The sequence below is a fragment of the Typopeltis vanoorti genome, chromosome 4 (assembly GCF_054136105.1).
Source record: "Typopeltis vanoorti isolate ZY-2024b chromosome 4, IOZ_Tvanoo_1.0, whole genome shotgun sequence".
Taxonomy (NCBI): Eukaryota; Metazoa; Arthropoda; class Arachnida; order Uropygi; family Thelyphonidae; genus Typopeltis; species Typopeltis vanoorti.
In genome coordinates, this window is record NC_143552.1 from 47,972,570 (window position 1) to 47,992,882 (window position 20,313).

General features: G+C 34.0%; 1 protein-coding gene across 1 annotated transcript in view; it reads left to right on the plus strand.

Annotated features, from left to right (window-relative positions):
* abs (ATP-dependent RNA helicase abstrakt) overlaps positions 1 to 20,313 on the plus strand; it is a 222,580-nt gene that overhangs the window by 118,881 nt on the left and 83,386 nt on the right. The window lies entirely within an intron of this gene.

Consider the following 20,313-nt stretch of genomic DNA (forward strand, 5'->3'; position numbering starts at 1 on the left):
TTATTATTTATGCAATTTAGTTAGAGAATCCTGGAGACTTGCATTGCACATGTTTCTAAACATGTCCAATACAATATGCTGTACGACATCATCTGTATAAAGCAGAGAGCTAAGTTTGACATCTCTGATTCTAATAGCAGTTTTAATGTCAGTTTCTTTTATAATGCAATCCAGTGGAGATAATGTGCATCCTTGTCTTTCATCTGATTTTACATCAAACCATTTTCCCATATTTCCTTCAATTCTAGCTGCACTTAAAACTTAAATGTAGATTATGTATTGCCCTGTATAATGTTCCATTTACCCCATATAACTGTAGTGTTTTGAAAAGCTTTCCTTTGGGTCCATTGCCATATGCTTTTTCCATTTGTAGAAAACTTAGAGATCTTTGTTGTATTCTCATGATTTCTCAACTACTTGTAAAGTGAAAAATCAAATCTTGATAACCTCTATTTGCCCTGCACTCAGCTTGTACTTCTGTAAGTTTCTCTTCCACAATTTTTCTCAACCTCTTTTCAAGAATGCTTTCATAAAAACCAGGAACACATAGTAGAGAAATTTGTCTAATTCTCACATCCACCTTTATTCCATCTTTTTTTATAGATGTGAATCATGAGAGTGCTACATCATCTGGAATTCAACCTTCCCAATATTTATTTTCTATATTCTTACCAAAGTCTTCCCATGACTTCTGTTTAACTACTTTTACATGGCTTAGCTCTTACATGTTTCTCTGTATTCTTTTTACTAAAAGAATACAGAGAAAATAATACTTTAATATATTTTTTTTGTATCCTAGCAAATAAGTTGGCAGGTGCCAACTTATTTGCTAGGAACTTTCATTATGCTTTCTTCTTTTCCAGGACTGTTTATCTCTCTCTCTCTCTCTCTCTCTCTCACACACACACACACACATGCACGTGCACACACACACAATATAGAGCTGCTATATCTCAGTTGGTTTTGATTTTGACCAGAGCCCTTTGGTTAGAAGGAACTGGATTTGGATCTCTTCTATGACATGAGGAACTTTTAGAACTTTTCAATCAAAGGTGAGTTAGTCAGTCTCATACGGAGGTGGAGCCACTTTATAGTCCTGAGGAGTGTAAGCATTTACTATAATGGGGTCTGCTATGAGAAAGCGAGGATGGGATGTAGGTCAGAGGCCTTGGTTAGTTCACTGCATTCCTTAACATGTTCATGATGGGTGGGAGCAAATCATCTCATGCTGCACTTGACCTTAGGGTGGGACTTTAGACTTTCTCATTTTTCCTGTTTATGTTTTGGATATGTGCCATAAATCGTGGACCACACTTCCATTGAAACTGTGGAGGGGGGGAATAAAAAGAATCTTTCCTTTAGGATACATCAGAAACTAATAATTAAGGAAAATTCTATATTTGGATGGTGTATTTAATTATTAAAAGATGTAAGGAATTATTTGTGAATTTACATTAATGAGACATGCCACATGCAAATCATTTGCCTGTTTAAAGAGGGAGAGAATATGGAAAGAAAGGAGTTGCTTAATTGTCAAAGCTTGATAACTGAGAAGAGATTTTCACATAGCCTTTTAAGGAATATGGAGAACTGAACTAGGCCTTCTGACCTGATGTCCATTCCTCACCCTCTTGTGGTGTATCCTATTAATACATATCTACCTGGCTACTGAATAAATGAGGATGAATTGACAATTTGGGATTTAGCTGACTAAATATTATTCTTATTGGCTTAAACTAAAACAAAATAATGGTACAAACATTTTGTCAGGGTGAATGGGGAAAATGCAGTTACTGGAACATTCTTTTTAACTTTATGCCTCACGAAAGCAGTAGTCTTCAGACATCCTTGATCTGTTCTGCTGCCACACCTATACACTGCAGAGATATATAATTTTTCATTCAGTGAAAACTGGTGCTGAATTTAAAGCATATGTTAGACTAAGAGTCCCTTTGTTCTCTTTTTCTATAGACTTCTGAAAACATTAACTCATAGATAGCCAGAGCTATCTTTTTTCTAATGATGCAACCATTTCCACAAAACTCAACTATCTTTTCCTCACCTCTTTTGGTCAATGGCTACAACTGCTGCAAAATGTAAAATAGATAAAATATTGCATGCCTCCCCTAACAGACAAGTGTAAAACATCCTATTCCATCCAAAAAGATAGCCAACCAGTGCACTAAGAAAATATAATCTTCAGACTACTTTCAAACGACAAGTCAAATTAGAAACTGATTTGCTATCCTAAGAATAAACTCCATCTTCTAGTACATCCTGGTGTGTATGAAGGACCCTGTGACTTAGCTTGCTGTGAACAGATGGGAAGATCCATTAACATCTGCCTTGGAGAATATAAGAACACTATGGCAATCAAGACTGGCAGCTACACCTTGGAACTCTTCACAGAGGATTAGATGGATGAAAACTAATGTACTACATAGAAGTCATTACAGATCAGAAAGAGAGAGAGACTATTTTCAGTCAGCAGTGGCTATGAAGCATATTTGTAACCTTAACAAGTATAGCTGCATTAACCTGCCAAAAATTTGAGACTGGCATCTTAAGATCAACTTCTACACAACTATAATAACTTCTTTTATACAACGTAACAGGACGCAAAATGAGGACTTTAGATCTTTTGTCTAAAGTGGAAAAGTACTGCATGCACATAATTGGCATTACTGAGACAAAGAAAACAAAAACAGATGAAATCTTATAAGTATAAAATGTTATTTTCAGGCAATAAAGATCAAGGAAAGGAAGGATTAGGGATAACATTCAACACCAAACATGAAGATAAACTTGATTGGAAAGCAGTTTCAAGTAGTTATGTGAGCAAACTTGAAAATGGACAATGAAACCTATTTCTGCCTGTGGTCTCACAGAAAATTCTAAGGAAGAAAGTGAGAAATTTTTTGAGTCATTAGAATAGGCAGCTGACATAAAGCAAATGGAAAAAGTGGTTCTTGTTGGAGATCTGAACAGCATAGTGAAATGAATCTCACCAGGCATATAGGAATATTTTTGGAAGATTTGGAGAAAGGGGCAACACTAATAATAATGGTAAGTACTGGAATTCTACTCAGGACATGGACTAGTCATTACTAACACCATGTTTCAACATAAAGATAAAGATGTGCTTAAGAAGACACAAGAAATAAGAAAATACTCATTGACTATGTCATTTTTTGATAGTGATATCATAAAGCTGGTTCAGGATACAAGAGTGTACAGAGTATTCGAAATTGGAAGTGACCGTTACTTAGTAATAAGCAGGATAAAAATGGATATCACATTGAAAAGAACAGTATGTAAGAAAGTTATAAAGAGAATTAAAGTTGGGCAGCTTTTACAGGTAGATTGTAGACTCAACTATACAAACATTATTTGAAGAAAAAATGAAACAAATTGTAAACAAAAACCAAACCTTGGAGTCTCAGTGGTAAACTCTAAAGAAGACATTGATTGATTCAGTTAGGGAGTATGTAGTGAAGTTATCTGCAGAGATAGAAAAATAAGAACACCATGGTGGACACAAGAAGTTAAAGAGGCAGTCTAGAAAAACAAGAAAGCATACTGAAAGTTCCTAACAATAAGTCAGCAAATACCATACAAGAATACAGAGAAAAATGTAAGAGTGCTAAGCTACATGTAAAAGTCACTAAACAAAAGTAATGGGAAGACTTTGGTAAGAATATTGAAAATAAATATCAGGAAGGTGGTCAAATGTTCTGGAGACTATTGAAGAAATGAAGGAAAGAGTATTGTAAAAGGAATCAAGATTAAAGGTGATACGAAAACTGAAGATAAGACTATTCTAGATGTCTAGAGTAATTCAAAGAAAATTTTCTTTGCAGGAATTCAAAGAGGCTTTTGACAGCTTTTTCTATCTCAATACTTGAGATAGAAAAAGCTGTCAAAAACTTGAACTGTGGAAAGGCAGCTGGAGTAAATGATATTCGACCAGAAATGCTTAAGTATGAAGTTATGAAAGTTTTGCAGTGGATACACTGCATAATTCAGAAGGGCTGGGTTGAAGGCTGAATTCCCAATGATTGGAGTACAGCTCTCATAGTACCCATTTAAAAAAAGAAATAAAACTGAATGTGAGAATTGCAGAGCAATTTCTCTATTAAGTGTTCTAGATAAGATTTCTGCAAGCATGTTGATTGTGGAAGAGAGAATTGCAGAAGAACAAGCTGGGTTAAGGCCAAATAGAGGTGGTCAAGATCAGATTTTCATTTTGAGACAGTTGAGAAATCATAGGATATGACAAAGATCTGTACTTAAGTTTTGTAGATCTGGAAAAGGCATATAAAGCCAGAGAAAAACAACACTACAATTATATGGGGTGAATGGAATATTATACAGAGCAATACATAGTCTATATTTAAGTTGTCAGTCAGCAGTTAGCATTGAAGGAAATACAAGAAGATGGTTTGGTGTAAAATCAGAGACGAGACAAGGATGCACATTATCTCCACTCTTATTCATTATCTATATCAGTGTTTCTCAACATGTGATCCGCGGCGATGGGACAGGTGGTCTGCAGGCAGACTTAATTAAATAAATATATATTTTTTTAATTATCCAAACAAAACAAATTAAAATTGAATAAGTAAGTAAAAATTATTGAAATCAAATGGAGACTTAAAAAACCAACAAATAGCATCAGAATGTTCAAAGGCAGAAGCAATAAAATTATTGCTTCTGCCAAATTTAAACCACAACGATGTTCTTACTATTCTTAAATTATGGGAAATTGTCATACACAATTGTATAAAATATATATAAATAAAATATATATATATATATATATATTTTATTTATTTTTTTTAAATTTTATTTTTATTTATTTATTTATTTATTTTTAATTTATTTTTTTATTTTATTTATTTATTTATTTATTTCAGTTATATTTAATTTACTTCTATAACACGTTGTTGCACGCATATTGAGATTCCATTGTACTCATGCGCCCTAACTGTATGTTATTCCTAGTATTGTTTGAACTACTGTACTGATGATGTCCCAAGATACTTGGGATGAAATATTTACGAATTAAATAGTCATTACTGTGGTTATTACGTGTGTTTTTAGTGATGAAAACTATATTGTTGTCCCCTTTACCCCTCTTTTATTATTTGTCATTCTGCTGCTAATTTGTAGCTGCAGAATGACGAATAATATGACAAGATGGATGAAGTGAACAACAATATAGTTTTATTGCTTCCGCCTTCCCTTGCTTTTCTCAGATTTGAAGTGAACATGTGTTATCCCCATTTTAACCAATTGCTTGTTTATTGATTTTTATTATTGAAGATTTTCCTCCTTCAACCAAGGCTCAGTATATTTTCACAAGTGCTAAGTGATACTTGGACAAAGTGTGTCATGAGTTAACCCCAGTATTTATATATTTATATGTATATTTAAGAAACGTTTTTTAATAATGGAAAAGTGGCTTAGAACTAGGACTTTGAAAAGAAGAGCAAATGAAACAGGTGATGCTAATCCTAATTGTGATGCACGTGTTGTAAATGTGATACTATTAAAGTAGAAGAAACAAGCAGTTCAAAGAAAAAATAGGAAATATAACAGTTCATGTTTGGAATTCGGGTTTACTTGGTGTGGAGATGAAAGTGAATAGAAACTTCAATGTGTTTTGTGGTATGAAGTGTTGTCAAACGAGTACATAAACCTGCAAAACTCTGATGACATTTAGAAACTAAACATTGTGATGTGAAAAATAAGCCAATTGAATTTTTTCAGCAACTCTTAGGGACATTAAATTATTGGAAAGATGTAATTTCGTCCATGGGTTCCATTAATAGCAAGGTACTGGAAGCATCCTCTCTCTTAAGTTTGCGCATAGCGAAAACAGGGAAACCTCATTGTATCGGGGAAAATTTACTACTTCCAGCTATAAAAGATGTAGTAAAAACTATGTTTGGCAACAAGTTACTAAAAGGTGTTGATTTGATTCCTCTTTCAAATGACACTATCGGTCGCAGAATTAATGATATGGCAGGTGACGTAGAATCTCCGTTAATCAAAAGAGTTAAGAAGAGTCCTTATTATACGTTACAAATAGACGCGACTACTGATGTTACAAATGATGCACGGTTAATATGTTATGATAACAGCATTCATGAGGATATTCTGTTTTCTTGAACTTTGCCATCCCGAACAACTGGAGAAGAATTTCACACTCTCAGTAAGTACATAATACACAAAAGGATCCAGTGGGAAAAATGTATAGTCTTCTGTTCGGATGGAGCTCGCGCCCTTATAGGCAAGCATAGTCAGGAGTTGTTTCTGTGATCAAGGAAGTAGCTTCGGATATGAATCGAGTATATTGTTTCATACACAGGGAAGCATTAGCCTCCAAAGTAATGCCACCAGAATTTAAAACTGTGCTATACAATGCTGTAAGGTAGTTAATTTTATTAAAGCTTGACCGTTAAATAACAGGTTATTTTCAGTATTCTGCGATGAAATGGGCAGTGAATATACACAACTTTTGCTTCATTCTGAAATTCGCTGGCTTTCCAGGGGCAAAGTACTAACAAGGTTATTTCAATTAAGGCACGAAGTTGTATTATTTGTAAATGAACGTAATTCTGATTTTGCATCACTCCTTTTGACGAAGCATGGTTATCAACACTGTTATTACTATTATATATCTATATATGTATATACTATTATATATGTATATACTATTACCAATCTTTCAAATATTTTTTTGAAAATAAATGAACTAAATCTCACCCTCCAGAGAAATTCTTTAACTGTTCTTGATGCCTATGACAAAATAAAGGCATTTAAGATAAAACTGGTTTTATGGATTAATTATGTAAAAGACAGACAATTTGCACCCTTTCCAACATTAGAATCCTTTTTAGTGGAAAATGATATTTTTGTTGATTCTGAGTTTCTGGAAAGGGTTTGTGACCACCTCAAAAATCTGAAATGGAATTTTGAAACGTATTTTCCGAATAACTTTTATAAGAAATTTCTGTGGGTTTGCGATCCATTTCAGGCTTGCAGTCACAAGAACATCCTTTTGTTATTGAAAAAAAAAAAAACAACCAGTTAATTGAGCTTGCAAGTGACAGTAGACCAGTAAGAAGTGAATTTCCCGAATTATCTGATGAAAAATTATAATGCAGTTTTCTACAACCTATCTTTGTGAGAAAGGATTTTCATCACTCCTTCAAATAAAAACAAAATACAGAATTCGTCTTAGTGTGTATACTGATCTTCAACTGAAGTTGACCGATATTGAGATATCCAGCAACTCTGCAAGGGCCGAGAAGTTCAACCATCTCATTTAAAGTAAGTAGTAACATAATTATATCATATTATTTATTTATTTATTTAACCGCCCAACCAGCCAGGATGAATATATACGCCAAAGTTACCATGGATGCGAAGTGCATATTAAAATTGTAATGTTATTGATATTGACCATTGACTTGGGAAGTGACTAAGTTTATGAATGTTCCATTCAGAAAATTTTACACGTTGAACTAAAAACCAGGAAATTATGACCAAATGAGAAGTATACTGAGTTCAGTGGAATGGGATCGGTTACTGGATGGAAAGGATATCAACAGTGTATTTGGAAGCATTTAAACAATACTTAAATGATGCGATATCAGAATGTGTCCCGAGGGTTCAAAGAATAAATAGAGTAGGAGTCAAATGGATGTGTAATCTTATTAAGCAAGAGATTCGTAAGAAAAGGACGATGTGGAAGGAATACCATTTGCATAAGGATGATGTCCGTTATGAACATTATAAGCAGCATGCTAGAATAGTCACAACTGTTGTACAGAAAGCAAAGTCTGATTATGAAAAGAAACTGTCTGTGTGTGCTAAAGACAACCCACAAGAATTCTATCGATATGCTGCAAGTAAAAGAAAGAATGAATATGAAAGAATATCTCTTCTAAATCCAGATGGCGTGAGGGTTACTGATTCAGAAGAGGTTGTTCAGTTAATGAGTGCCCATTTCGTTAAAAGCTATCAACCTGGTGAATGCAACATTGAGCTCACTGTTACCTCTTCACTAGGTGAAGAAACGCAGGTGTGTGTGAGGCCGAGGTATTGCAGTTGTTGCACAAACTGAATAAGAATTTAGCAATAGGGACTGATGGAATATCAGCACGTGTACTAAAAGAGTGTTAAGCTGAATTGATCATTCCTTTGACCAGGATGTTTAATATGAGTCTCAGAACAGGGAAGATTCCGGAGGAATGGAAGGAATGTATAGTAATTCTATTGCATAAGGGTGGGGCAAAGACCGATGTATCAAACTATCAACAGATTAGTATCTCAGGTGTGGTGGTGGTGAAGATTTTGGAAAAATTAGTTAGGGCCAGCATTCAGAAATGGGTTGACAGTGAATCTCTACTTTGCAATGGACAACATGGGTTTGCTAAGGGAAGGTTATGTTTTAGCAACTTGTTCACATTCTATAACAATGCTACCATTCAACTAGACAAGGGGAATGGATACACCATGATACTTTTGGATTTTGCTAAGGTTTTTGACAGAATACAACATGACAGACTGCTGCATAAATTGGAGAAAATGGGTTTGGACTATACAATATTAGCATGGATAAGAGGATGACTGACTGACAGATATCAAACAGTGGTATACGGGGGATCTGAGTATGCAAGGTTTTAGGTAACAAGTGGTGTACCACAAGAATCAGTGCTTGATCCACTGTTATTCAATCTCTACATTAATGATATTGGAAAGGATTTGATATGCGACATACAGTTATTTGCTGATGATGCAAAGATAGGGAGGGTAATCAGGAATGCTACTGACATGCAGTCTTTGCAGAATGATTTGAATAGGCTGGAATTGTGGGCATGTGAAAATGGGTGTCAGTTCAATGTCAGTAAATATAAAGTCATTCACTTCGGCATGAATGACTGTGTCCATCCATATCCAATGTCGTGTTATATTGGTAGGATTAGGCTAGAAGAAACTGATGAGGCTATGGATCTTGGAATGTTAATAGATGGGAAGTTGAAGTTTAGGAGCCATGTGGCAAAGATTGCAAATACAACTCAAAAGATAATTGCAATGCTGAAACGAACGTTCACATGTAAAGATAAGGAAGTTATTTTGCCTCCTTACAAGGCCTTGATAAGACATCACTTGGACTATTGTGCTCAGGTCTGGTCTTCTGGATTCCGTTGTGATTCTGATATATTGCAGAGAGTACAAAGGCGAGTGTTAAAAATGATATCAGGATTGTGGAATACTGATTATGAAGATGGATTGAGAATATGTAGACTGCAGACACCAAGAAACAGAAGAAAGAGGGGTGATATGATTGAGACTTTCAAACTGCTGAATGGGTCATACAGGATTTCAATTGATGGGATTTTTCAATTTATGGAGGGTGGGGAAAGGACGAGAGGGCATCCTTGGAAGCTGAGAATGTAGGCTGCCAAGAAGGGTATAAGGGCTAGATTTTTCTCTCAGAGGGTAGTGCGTGATTGTAATGGATTGCCATTGGATGTTGTGAGTGCAAGCAGTGTGAATGAATTCAAGAATAAGTATGGTAGCTGGTTTGTGTAGTATGTGGCCACTCTCGATGAGTCTCTGGAGGTCTCTCATAATAATAATAACAATATTATTATTACATTGAAATATGTGATGGATACAAAGTGTAGAGGAGTGATGTATTTTATCCGTAATTAAAACTTTGTTCAATGATGATACATTTTTAATCGCTTACTTCCAAATTTGTTTCTGTATGTATTCAAAACATGCTTTTAGATTTATTATGTTATAAATGGCACAGTTTTTCTGAAATGTTGGTAAATCCCACATAGGTTTTAAAAAAAATTACAAAAAAGTTAAAACAACATATACGGAAAGAAATTAAAAACACTATAATTAGAAGAAACACACGTATAAACCACAGTGAAAATTATTTAATTGTAAATATTTCATCCTAAGTATCTTAGGACATCATCAGTACAGTATTTAAACAAAATTAGGAATAACATACAGTTAGGGCGCATGATTACAATAGAATCTCATGAAAACGTGCTAAAGTAGTAAAAAAAAAAAAGTTAATTATTTAACACAATTTTGTATGATAATTTCCCATACTTTAGGAATAGTAAGAACGTCATTGCGATTTAGGTTTGGTCTGTGTAGTAGGGCTTCAGAACTTTCTTTGTATAAACCTTCATGTTTAAATAAAGATCTATGTAAAAGTTTAGCCTTTTCCCAATGGATCCTATGGTTTGGATTTTCAATTCCGTGTTGAGAGAGGCCAGATTTCTGCTGTTTAAAAAGACGAATGTGGTCTTGATGTTCCGAGATGCGTTTCTGAACAGACCTACCTGTCTGTCCAAAGTAAGATAATTTGCATGAGCATGGAATCTCATAAACACCAGGTAACATCAAGGGTGAGAATTTGTCCTTAGGAGAAGGTAATAAGTTGTAAATTTGGTTGATAGGTTTGTAAGTAATGGCAAAATTGTATTTCTTCATAATTTTAGAAAGACGTTCTGAGATGCCTTTAACGTAAGGTATGGGAATCCTATGTACTTCTTCCTGTCTGGTTTGATGTATGCAGAAGTGACTGATGATTTTTTGAGTTGTTTTGGGATTATATCCATTTAGGATGGCTGTATTTTTGATAACTTCTAATTCCTGGTTTAAAGATTCTTCAGAGGAGCAGAATTTGTGCTCTGGAAACTAGTGATTTATTAATGCCAGATTTCTGAGATGGATGATGAACAGAAGAATTGTGAATGTAGCGACCTGAGAATGTAGGCTTGCGAAAGACGGACATGACGATGGAACCGTCTTCTTTTCTTTTGATGTATAAATCCAAAAAAGAGATACCTTGTGGAGATTCTTTTTCTAAAGTAAAGTTGATGCGATAATGAAGAAGGTTAATTTTATCTAGAAACAGTTGTAATTCAGGTTCAGGATGATTCGGGAAGAAGTGCATAGGATTCCAATACCTTACGTTAAAGGCATCTCAGAACGTCTTTCTAAAATTATGAAGAAATACAATTTTGCCATCACTTACAAACCTATCAACCAAATTTACAACTTATTACCTTCTCCTAAGGACAAATTCTCACCCTTGATGTTACCTGGTGTTTATGAGATTCCATGCTCATGCAAATTATCTTACTTTGGACAGACAGGTAGGTCTGTTCAGAAATGCATCTCGGAACATCAAGACCACATTCGTTTTCTTAAACCACAGAAATCTGGCCTCTCAACATGGAATTGAAAATCCAAACCATAGGATCCATTGGGAAAAGGCTAAACTTTTACATAGATCTTTATTTAAACATGAACGTTTATACAAAGAAAGTTCTGAAGCTCTACTACACAAACCAAACCTAAACCGCAATGACATTCTTACTATTCCTAAAGTATGGGAAATTATCATACAAAATTGTGTTAAATAATTAACTTTTTTTTTTTTTACTACTTTAGCACGTTATGCACGTTTTCATGAGATTCTATTGTAATCATGCGCCCTAACTGTATGTTATTCCTAATTTTGTTTAAATACTGTACTGATGATGTCCTAAGATACTTAGGATGAAATATTTACAATTAAATAATTTTCACTGTGGTTTATACGTGTGTTTCTTCTAATTATGAACACACCACAGGTTTCATTATTTAAAAACACTATGTTTATTTTTGAAGTAAAACTTTAATTCCAACATTCTAAAATGTTCTTTTTCTTGCTTTTCTGTTTGCAAAATCGTCGATGACATTGTCGAAGTCTATTTCATCAATCAGTTGCTGTTTTATAGACAGTATGGCAAGATTTCTTATGAGAAAAAAGTGCCGCTCAGAACCCCCCGTCCAGCTACTCCTTTGTAACTTAGTGGTCCGTAGAATTTTTTTAGGCATTTTACTGGTTCTTGGCCTTAGAAAGGTTGAGAAACACTGATCTATATGGATCACATTATGAAAGAAAGTGGCATCAAGCCTGATATTAGAACTGGAGATGTCAAACTTAGCTCTTTGCATTATGCAGACGACGTTGTACTCCTAAACACATCTAGTGCAAGTCTCCAGGATTCACTAACTAAATTGAATAACAGCTGTAACAAATTTGGCATGAAAATTAGCAATTATTATTATTATTATTCCTGATACCTCCAAGGAGTCCGAAGACTCATCGCGGGAGGACATCTTCAACTGTCTCTACACCTTACCTCTACTACGAATCAACGCCATCTACCGCCCACCTCCAACACCACCACAACTAGTAATTTTTGTCTGTTGCGTGTGTTCTGAAGGGCCGATTTGTATGTATGCAGGATGAAAAACCCGAGTTTCCGGGAGAAAAAACCCTGCTACCTCCGTATGAGATCGGCTAACTCACCATCGATTGAAATCGACCAGATAAAGATTCCTCCCGTCACGACGAGAATCGAACTTAGGATAACAATAAAACCTATTATTGAAAAAACCAGCAAAAAAAAAAAAAAAAAACTATGAAAATAGGTGGGATCACCAAAAACACAAACTACATCCTCCTGAATGGAGAACACATAGACTAAGTAGTAAAGCACTTCAGCTGATTAGGCACAATTTTTAGGGAAGATAGCAAATTAAGAATAGGAATAAGAGAAATTAATCACAACACTCAACTAGCTGTGTACAAGGTGTTCAAACCAATTTTAACTTATCTGAGAGCTTGTCAGAAATGAAACAGTTGATTATTGACTGAAGAATCATGGATATGACAATTTGGAAAAAAATTAAGGAGTGAATGAACGGCTTCAATGGTGGAAAAAAGAAAAATCAGCTAACACCTTTTTGTTCCTGTATAGGAAGTAGGCGAGGCTGTTTTAGCCCTATCTAACTTTTGGAGACTGAGTGGACAATTCAATCTCCACTGGTAGCCAATCAGAGATAGCTGGCCCGAGGCTATCACTAATTAATCGATGTGCAGTGAAGAAGGTGACTAACAAGTGCTGCCATCTTGTAGTCCCTAACCATAACACAATATTTTTAATGTCTGAAAATAGTATGGATTTTTTGACCGATTTTCTTGAGTCTACGGGACGAAAAACCCACTTGCCCATGCCAGAGATCGACTAATCATATTAAAAATGAAGATATGGATAATATTCACTTGGAACTTGACAGCATAAGCATTCACGAATGTGTGAACAAAACTGATCTCCAGTGGTATGATCATTAAACAGATTGGGAGTCTTTCCTCGAATTTTTGTCATGATGGTAGTAAAAATACCCAGAGGAAGATCAAAATTTTGGTGGATTCATTCAGTAAGAAGTGCCTTAAAAGACCAAGAAGATCTAACAATATTGGAGTTCTTGTAGATTAATTTGTAGGAAATTATATAGGAAGTTAGAACTGTGTGTGTGTGTGTGTATAAAGATTACATCATCATCATCATGCATATCAAGGATTTAGGCCTAGCGTGGCCTGTTCTGGCTTTAGAGGACATCCTGGATTTCTTTTTTCCTAATGGCTTGTTTTGGCAATTTTTCTATTTTCATTCTTTGAACGTGTTCATTCCTTTTATGTTTATATTTTTTAATTTTTTTCTATTACTGATTCTTGGTTTAATTCTTTCATAATTTCTTCATTTCTTTTGTGATCAAATAGAGTATACTTTGCAGTTTTTCTCATAAACTTCCTTTCTGCTGTTATTAATCTTTGTTTTATTGCCCAGATTTCACTTCCATACAATAAGACTGGTAGGGCTAATGTATTGTATACTTTTAGTCTGGTTTGTTTTTGAACTAGGTTTGATTTAAATATAGAATTAATCACACCTGTTATTTTTAAATATTTTGCAATTTTTACGTTTATATCTTTTTTTGTTTTCATATGTGATCATACATCTTAGGTATTTAATGAATTCACCTGTTCTAAGATCTTGTTATCTATTACTATCTTAGTTCTTGCTGGATCTTGTCCTTTAAAGGCCATAGTTTTTGATTTTTCTGTTGATATTATCATACCATAATCTTTGGCTATCTCATTTAGATCTAAAATAGCTTTCTGTAATATCTTCAGAATTTGTAATTATTATTTGGTCGTCAGCAAGTTCACTGTAGGAAAAAGTTTAATACCTTGATGGAAATTTTTCATCATCATCATCATCGTACGTATCAAGAATTTAGGCCTAGTATGGCCTGTTCCGGCCTTAGAAGTCATCGTTGAATCGTTTAAGAGGACGTCCTGGTTTTCTTTTTCCTAATGGCTTGTACTTTAAGGCTTGTTTTGGTAATCTTTCTGTTTTCATTCTTTGAACGTGTTCCATCCATCTATGTTTATATTTTTTAATTTTTTCAATTAATGGTTGTTGGTTTAATTCTTTCATAATATCTTCATTTCTTTTGTGATCAAATAGGGTATACTTTGCAGTTTTTCTCATAAACTTCATTTCTGCTGTTGTTAATCTTTGTTTGTCTTTTTGTTTTATTGTCCAGATTTCGCTTCCATACATTAAGACTGGTAGGGCTAATGTATTGTATACTTTTAGCCTGGTTTGTTTTTGAACTAGGTTTGGTTTAAATATAGAGTTAATTACTCCTGTTATTTTTAAATATATTTTGCAATTTTTACGTTTATATCTTTTTCATTTTCATAAGTGATCATACATCCTAGGTAGTTAAATGAATTCACCTGTTCTAAGATCTTGTTATCTAATACTATTTTAGTTCTTGCTGGATCTTGTCCTTTAAAGGCCATTTTTCTGTTGATATTATCATACCATAATCTTTGGATATCTCATTTAGATTTAAAATAGCTTTCTGTACGTTATCTTCAGAATTTGTAATTATTATTTGGTCGTCTGCAAAGAGGAGAGTGTTTAAGTTAACTGTAGGTGAAAGTTTAATTCCTTGATGTAAATTTTTACTCCATTTTATTATTATTTCATTTAAGTAGATATTAAAAAGAGTTGCTGAGAGGGGACATCCCTGTCGGACCCCTTGGTTTATCTATCTTGTATATGATAGCTCATGATTTAATCTTCTTTGTATTTGATTATTTTCATATATGCTTGTGACAGCTTTTAGGATATTATTTGGTATTTGTCTTTCTTTTAATATGTTAAATAATATGTTTCTTTTAACTTTGTCGAATGCTTTTTCAAAGTCAATAAATGTAATATGTGTTTCTAAATTATATTCTCTTCTTTTCTCTATTATTAATTTTAGGCAGAAGGCTGGGTCTATTTAGAAAAGGACACGATCGTCCTTTTCTAAATCCATTTTGTACCTCTAGAATAAAGTTTTTGGAATATTTCATTAGTTTGTTATTTAAAATCTGCTGTATATTTTGTAACATGAATTTAGTATACTGATACCTCTATAGTTTTTAGGGTCATCTCTATTACCTTTCTTAAAGATAGGAATCACAATTGCTTTTTTCCATTCTATTGGGGGGATACCAGTTGAGTAAATTTTATTTAAAAATAATAAGAGTCTTCCTTTGAATCTTGTTCCTGCGTATTTATATAGTTCTGAACCTAGCTTATCTTCTCCAGGTGATTTTCCGTTTCTTGTTTCTTTCAGGCTGATTTCTAATTCTTCTTCAGTTATTTCCTTTTCATTTTCGTTAATTGTTTGCCAGTTGTCTTTTTTAAAATATTTGTCTGTCCACAGTTCTGTGTAGTAATTTAGAAATTCTTCTAATTTCAATTCAGTGTTTAATTTTGTGTTTTTTTTGGTATCTGCATTTAGGTGTTTCAAAATCTTATATACATTGGGTCTTATTTTATATAAATCATGTTCTAAATTGGAAACAAATTTATTCCATGATTCTCTGTCTTTTTCTGACTTCTCTTTTAGCTATGGCTCTTATTCTTTTATATTCTATTTCATCTTCTAATCTTTTACTGCTTAACCATTTGTGATAGGCATCTTTTTTCTTTTTGATTATTTCTTTGATTGTATCATCCCAGATCTTCAGTTTTTTTCTTTTATTGAATTTTTTGGTCTTTCCTAAGCTTTCATTTGCTGCTGCATTTAGTATCGTTTTTATATTAAGCCATTATATTTCTATTTCTTCATTTTGTTTTATTTTTCTAGATACTGGTTAATTCTTTGTTCATATAGCCATTGTACATTCATTCAATAGTCTAGTTTTATAAACAAATGTTTCAATTTTTCTTTCTGTTCTTGTTACTTGTAGCCATTTAGGTGGTAATCTTAATTTTATTTTAACAAGGAAGTGGTCACTGCTTATTTCATATCCTCTGTGAACTCTAACATCTAGTGAAAATTTTGATGTCTTTTCATTTAATATGAAGTAATCTAATATTGATTTCCATCCTCTTGCTGCCCAAGTATATTTATGTGTCTTTATGTTTATAGAAGGAATTCATTATTTTTAGGTTATTATAAACTACGAAGTCAATCAATTTTTTACCATTTCTGTTTAGAGTGTGTTCTCCATGTATTCCTATGTTATTATTAATTTTCGTGTTTCCAATTCTTGCATTTAAGTCTCCTGCTAAAATTATGTAATAATTTTTATTTATTTTATTATATATGTTTTGTAGCTGATTATAAAAATCAATATTATCCTGTTCTCTTCCTTCTTCTGGGGCATATAAACCAATTATTGTTAAATAGCCTCTATCTATTTTTATTCTAGCTTCTATTATTCTTTCATTCCATAATTTATAATGTTTTAACTGTTTTGAAAGGGAGTTATGAATCCAAATCATGACTCCTACTTGTACTCTTTGGTCTCTGTCGACGCCACTGTATATCACATTAAAATTTTCAGTTCTCATAGTTCCTTTTAATTTCTTTTTTGTTTCAGTGATTACTGCTATTTTAAAATTTCTTTCATTTAATAACTGGTCTAATTCTATTTCTTTATATGGTATTCCTCTTACATTCCAGTTTGCTACGTGTATTATATTTTGTCGTTTCCATTTTCGTTTTCCATTCCAGGGTCGTTTCCCATAGATTCAATCCGATTATCTTTTTCTGTCGGCTTACAAGTATGGTTATGTTCTCCATGTCAGGGGACTAGCCTGACGATAGAATAGTTCAGTGGTAGGGCTGCTACCTTAAGGCTTCTGAACTCGCCTTCTTTCGAATTTAAACCCATAGGAGGAATAGGGTATATTGAAGGGGAAAGGGTAGATTATAGAAGAAATATAGTAAGAAATATAGAAATATAGTAAGAAATATAGAAATATAGAGAGGACATAGTTGTAAGGCCAGAAATGAAAAGACCCCATGGCCCTCAAGTACTCTAATAGCACAAGGGTCATAAAGTAAGAAGAGTTGGCTGATAAGGCCTTATAGGAAAGATTAAAGTAAGTGGGTCTTCCTCAAAGTAGAAGAAGGAGAGGATAGATCCAGCTAGGGGTCCATGGGAGTGCCGCTTCCCTTACAATCAAGATGATTGCTCCTTATGGCCCTGTTGGTCCACGAGTCCTTATTCAGAATATTCGGACCACCCTGCCATATATATATACACACACACATGCACGCGCATGTACACACACACACATGGTGGACTCCCCTATCCACCACCCAGGGGACGCGCTCTCTCTAGGGGTTACAGGGTCCCCTGAGAGGGAAATTTTTATTCCATTTTATTATTATTAAATGATTATTAAATTATTATTAAAGATTACACCATTACTACCATAATATTCTATATGCCCCCCCCCCCTCTCCCTGAGGGGTACATATCAGAAATTTGATTAAGAAGAAGAATAGCATGAATAGAAATATGTTGATTGGAGACAAATTAATTACCAGTAAATTACAGTTGTGGTATTATTCATGTCTACTAAATTGCTGTAGGCAGATTTATGATGGCCATCATCTGAAGGGGGGGGGGAAAGCCTATGAGGAGGGAGGGAGGGAGAGAGAGAGAGAGAGAGAGAGAGAGAGGGAGGGAGAGATTTGTTGTGAAATCATAGGTCAAAAGTAACTAACCTGTAATAAACACTACTTATGTATATTGGTAGAATGATCCTGTAAACTGAAAAACATCCTACCCCTACATTTCATTGTACTAAATATAGTACAATTAGTGAGTGAACTGTATTAAGTGACTGTTATAGTAATTAGAAGAGTCAAAGGGATAGTATGTGGTCTCAAGGATACATATCTTGCTGACAGATGTGTAATGTTAAAACTTGGGAAATGCTATTTATTTCTACCAAATCCAATGCATGCATCTCCTCCTTGTTGCTCCTGGGCAACATATTTACAGCTAAGTTGTGCAAGGGCAAAAAAAAGCAAGTTCCTGACACTTGCAAATTGGGACCAGTCAACTAAAGGAGACAACCCTAACAGAAAATATTGGTCCTCCAGAATTTCTGGGGGTTGGGCATGAGGCTGATCACCTCATTCTGGTAAAAATGACCTTGTCTTGAAATTTGAGGAAACAGTAAACTGCTGGATAGACTAAACGACGACAAAATGGCAAGTGGTTTAAGGATTTCAGAATTGGATCATGAAATGTACTTTCTCTTTACTGATCTTGGAGGTTGTATAGCAGTAACATGCAAGTTGTAAATACAACTTGCATGTTACTGCTATACAAGAAATGAGATGGACAGGAGAGGGGATCATAGAAAGAAGAATCATGTTATATTTTATAGCTGCCAAAAGAAAGATTAAGCTTCATTGTAAACAAGAGAATAAAACATCTTGTCAAAACTTTAGAGCAAAAGCACTTAGGATGTGTAGATTATGAATCAAAGGATGGTTTTTTAATTACACTTTTATCTGTGCACATGCTCCAGCTGAAGAAAAGAATGATGAAAAAAGATCTCGTTTTATGATGATTTAGATAAAATCTATGGTGAATGCTGGAGAAGAGATTAAAATCATTATATGCAATTTGAATACTAAGTTAGGCAAAGAGGATACATACAGCCAACCATTGGGAAATATAGCTTACACAATGAGTCCAATGATAATGGAACAGATTGATAACTTTGCTTCTTCAAGAAACATGGTTGTTGGCAATACAATATTTAATCATAAAAACATTCATAAAATGACCTGGAAGTATTTTGATGGAAACACCTTCAAGCAAATTGATCATATCTTAGTAGATGCAAGCACTTGTCCAACTTGATGGATGTTGGATCCTATAGATGGACAAATATTGACTCTGACCACTACCTAGTTATATCAACAATTAGAAATAGAATCTCGAATGCAAGGAAGATGTATAGATCCCATGCCAGAAAGTTTAATAATACAAGACTGAAAGAATCAGAAGTCAAAGCCAGATATAGTGAAACAGAGTTAATGAATGTCTATCTACTCTGATGGTGAGAGTGTTAATTAAACCTAGGAAAATCTTAAGGATGTCATAGTGACAACAGCAGATATGGTACTAGGAAAAGTAGGTAGAGTTGAATAACCATTGATTCGATGTAGAATGTGAACGTGTGACTTGAGCAAAAAATTAAGCATATACATGAATGCAGCAAAGGAACCATACTTATAAAGCTCTAGAAGAATATTGTATGGCCAGAAAAAAAGAGTGCATAAGAATAGAAAGAAGAAATACTATGAGAATGAACTTAAGGGACTGGAACATCTCCAAAGTATAAATGAAAGTAGGACCTACTATCAAAAGTTAAATGGAAATTGGAAAGACTTTTATCCTAGAACAATGTTATGTACATATAAGGAGAGCATAATTCTGTATGTGAATGAAATTATGCTAGAAAGATGGGTAGAGCATTTTGATGAACTCTTGAATACTAATATTATTATTATTATTATTCGTGACACCTCCAAGGAGTCCGAAGACTCATCGCAGGAGGACACCTACAACTGTCTCAACTACTACACCGAACCTCTACTACGAATCATCTCCATCAACGTCATCTACCGCCCACCTCCACCACTATACAGTATATACCATTATACAGGTAACCCTTGTATAACACGGATGTTAGGTTCCATAGAAATGGCACGTTATATAAATCGCGTTATGCAAGACGTAGATAACATAGAAAAAGTAGTGTTAGGTTCCAAAATCGTTTTTTTTTTTAATTATATAAACAACAGTGACATATCCAACAAAAACAATATTTTTATTTAATTCAGGTAATTCATGTAAGTTAAGAAAACATAAACTATGAGACAAATACATAGTATAAAATTTACAAATTGTACATAAACTTCATTGCACACAATGCATAAATGTTTTAGACACAATAAAATAAAGTGCATATTTTAATCGTCATTACTGTCTTCAGAAATAATATTTTGTAGATGTACTTTATTTACGAGTGGTCAGACGTCGTCAAC